A 4419-nucleotide genomic window follows, 5' to 3' on the forward strand; every position below is an offset into this window, starting at 1 on the left:
CCATCCTTTATTCTGATGCCTGACTATCAAAATCTGGTCCACTATTCCCAATATACACTTTCTGCTCTGTGCATATTGGTCTATTTATTGACCCAGAAGATACTTGCAAATCTCTGCCATCATTCCTTTACATACATTCTCCTAACTTCCAATAGCCTCTCTGTTACCCTCCACTTGACTAAATCTTACTTTTCTTCAAGGCCCTCTTTTACAAACGTCACAATTCTGATCTCTTTGTGTCTTTCTCCTGCAAGCTCCTATTGTCTGCATCATTCTTTACAATGTTGCCTATTCCTATGAGATTAATTTGGGTAGTCATTAAGGAATGGGAATACTTCATATATTCTTTCTTTGTTCTTTTTTTCTTTTAGAGAGGGAGAGCGTGCATGTGCACACCCTGAGAGGGAGTGAGACAGAGGGAGAGACAGAGAATCATCTGCCCAGAGAATCATCAGAGCCTGATGTGGGGCCCGAATCAGGGCTTGATCCCATGACCCTGGGATCATGACCGGAGCCAGGGTCAAGAGTCACATGTTCAATTGACTGAGCCACCCAGCTGTCCCTCATAAATTTTTTGCATCTTCAAGATGTCTTAGTTAATGTTTACCATATACTAAGCAGTCAGTTATTATAGTTTGGTTGATATTTTTAAATTGATATAAATCTTGCCTAAAGATGGGTAAACCTAGGAATAGCTAAATTGGTGTCTTAAATACCAACCTAAAGATTTTATATTTACTTAAAAAGTAATAGGGAGTTTTGCAGCCTTTTCAGTATATTTTCAATAGACGGTGTTAAAATGAAAATAGTACTTTCTGAAGATAATACAGGAGAATTGTATAAAGTGAACTGGACTAGAAAGACTCTGCCACTGGGAGATCCATGTGTCTAGGTGATTTCCATTTTGAGAAATTAGGCCAAAATAATATTTTTCAAAAATTTATATAGTAAATGAAGAAGCTCTCATTTTCCTAATCTCTAATGTACACAAGGGATGTTACTGGAATTCAGCCTGAGTATAAATTTCTAAGTCTAGCTTTGACAGTATCTCTTATCAGATGACATGATTAATGATGTTTTCTTCAGAGTGGCTTCAGTTAGTGTTTTATTAAGATGCTTCCCAAATCCTAATGCTCATTCAAAGATAGTCAGATGATTCTACTCAGGAGCATCCGGCAGGAATCAAAAAAGATAAGGCAGTGATTGAATGGTTTTAAATAATATATTTTACCCAGATTTAATTATTATTCAACTAGTGACTTCGTTCTCTGTTTTTATATTCATCATTCTTGATTTTCTAGAAAAAAAACCATTATTTCTTTACCCTCATTTCATTGCAGACGCTATGCAATGACTGCCATAACTCATTGCTTAGAGCTAGGGCAGGGAGCCTCCCTTTTATAACATTAAACAGCTTGATTGTCATATAAGCAATGAGTCTACTTCACAGACTTAAAATCTTCCTCCTTGCTTACCAATTAGCTTTTTCACTTAATAGTCCTACCACTTCAGAGAGGATTAGGGGCACCAGCCCTGTGAAAGTCTCCAGGAATGACATACCATGCAGGGAACAGCAAGGACAAAGGCTTTGAGGTGGAAACATGCACATGTTAGAGCAACAGAAAGAAGGCTAGTATTTCCCTGAGTGGAGTGAGCGAGAGGAAAAGCAGAATGAGTCAGTAAATTGGGCAGAACCATATAAGGTGGGGAAGCTATCACATGCACCGAATTTCTCTGATCAAATGGGTCTGTTGTTTGCTCCTGACCGGTAAGTGCTCAAATCTCTATCAGGAAGATTATGTCTTAAATTATTACTGCTCAATAACTTAATGTCTGTCCCTCAGAGAGGTTTTCTGAATAAAAAGACAACTCAAGGGCACCTGGGTAGCTTAGTTGGTTAAGCATGGAACCTGAGCGTGGAACCTACGTGAAACTGTCTCTTTCTCTTTATCTGCCCCTTTCCCCTGCTTGTGCTCGCTCTCTGTCTCTCTCTCCCTCTCTCTCTTTCTCAAAAATATAAACAAACAAACAAATAAATAAATAAGGCAATTCAAATAATCCCAAACTTGCCACAACATAAAATTCCTGGACTCCTAGTCTTAAGCTTCTGAATCTTCCAGATAAGAAGCCTGGGAAACAGTATTTTTAAACAATTAATCTAGATGATTAATCTAGATGATCAGGCCAGCTTAGAAAAAACAAAAGGGAGAATAATTTTGAGAGAATTAAAGTGAGAGAATTTTGAGTGCGGAAGGCAGTTTTGAGCAGTAGCATATCAAATCGCATACTACTTTTCTAATATTTGTGGCAGCTCAAGCCAATACAGGCACATAGCTGCCATTTTCCTCACCCATGTCCCTGGCCTTCATCTCCAATGGATCCCAGGGCGCCTTCCTGTTGTCTTACACATGACCTCAGATTTCTTCTCCATGCAGAAATCCAAGTGGCCACTACCAATTAGTAAGACCTGACGGCAGGTGAAACTTATATGCCATTCCTCTGTTACGGTGACCACTCGATCAGGAGGATTTCTCAGCTGATTTGTATTTTGAGAAATATTGAATTGTTACATAGAAAAATGTATTTGTATTTGTGGGTTGGTCTGTAGGATTAACTTTGTTTAATTAACTCAGAAAATATATTGATATTGACCTCGTAGCTGCAGCATCTTTAAAAATGGATTTAGTACTTTCATTTATAAAAGTTTATGTATACAAACGTATTTTTGTAATGTGGGGCAGTAAAAACAAGAATGAGCTCTAGAAGTAGACACCCCTTAATTTTAATTCTGACTGTGCTGCTTACCAGCTATACTATGAGCCAGTTAATACATGTCTTTGAATCCCTGATTCCTCATCTCCGTAATGGAGACAAAATATCTCACACAATGTTGTGATTCACTATGAACATGTATGAAACAGCTAGAACAGTTTTGCTCACATGGTATGTACGTGAAATAAAGCCTAGATATCCTCTTTGCCTTTGCTTGAAACGGAATTCTTCCTCTATTAATAGACACGCTTATAGACTTTGTCCTGTGTTCCTCTATTTGGTAACAGAATTTGGGTAGTGTAATGTGGAAACCTTAAGAAATACTCTAAAATGTTATTAATTCAAAGTTTGATAACTAATATGTATTCAAACAAGCAAAATCCTCAACTAGACTTTCTTATGTGTATGGGTGTATGTCTAGGCTCTTAAGGAAACTATGGAACGATAGTCCCTTGGAATTAAGTGGGATCCTCCACATCATTAGTGCAACATGCTGAAATGCTACAGGCAAGTGATAAAAAAATAACCTCAAATTGGGGCCTCATTTATAAAAATGTATGTCCTGGAGTTAATATGGGATTGTCCAAAACTATACTTTGTGCTTCTTCATTAAAGAATAACGTCTGTGAATTATATGCAATAGTCAATTATTGAAGTAATATCAAGTTACGTGCATTATACCACCATGATAAGTCAGGAGAGTTAAGCTAACCTAAGAAAAGTAAATATAGGAAGAGTTTATGTCCATAAAAGTTTTCTACACAGCTCAAACGGTCAGAAATCTGAATGAATCAGGGCACCTAGGTGACTAAGTCAGTTAAGCATCTGCCTTTGGCTCAGGTCATGACCTCATGGTTGAGTTCGAGTCCTGCTTCCAGTGAGCTCATGCCCCACTTCAGGTGAGCTCAAGCCCCACTTAGGTGACCACCAGTCCGCTTTGGTGAGCCCTGCTTCTCTCCCTTTCTCTCTGCCCCTTGCTTACTTGCACCCCCTCTCTATCCAAAATAAAAGAAGAAGAAATCTGAATGAATCAACAATACAATCCCTGTACATGATAGTTATTTAACGTTTTACTGAAATTATATGTAAATACCTCTCAAGTTTTCCCATCTTCTTTGTTGCCTCTGCCACTTAGACATGTGTACTTCTTCAAAACATATGTCAATGGGCTAAAATATAAAAAAAGTTAGACTATGGGCTCTTGCTAACTGTATTATTGCCTCAGTTCCAAGGGTCAATCCTCATTTTATATCTCCCAGCTCTCCTTCCTCAAGTACTCTCACAGGGATCTGCTAGTTTCTGAACCAAAATCAGAGATCAAAAGCTTTGAATCTGTAAGCTGGTATAGGCTTAGAATTCATTGCTGGGATGCATCTGCTACCCGTAGTGCTTGGGTTCTCACTGTCCTTTTCTTCTTTACCATCAACACAGCTCAGCCCAAGGTCTGCTATTTGAGGACCAAGCTTCAGGTGTCTAAGTATTCCTTGGGTTGGCATACTCTGACACTCTCTCCTCCCATTATCTCTCTTCCCCATATTCTTTCAGCTTTGTGCTCTGCTTCCTGTTTGGTCTGGGGCCCTACATTGAATTGAATCCCAAGTGATATCAAGGCTCTAGAAGTTTGCTGGCTCTAGTGTCTGCATCCTT

Source organism: Puma concolor, chromosome A2, assembly GCF_028749965.1.
Source record: "Puma concolor isolate L17-30 chromosome A2, mPumCon1.1.hap2, whole genome shotgun sequence".
Taxonomy (NCBI): domain Eukaryota; kingdom Metazoa; phylum Chordata; class Mammalia; order Carnivora; family Felidae; genus Puma; species Puma concolor.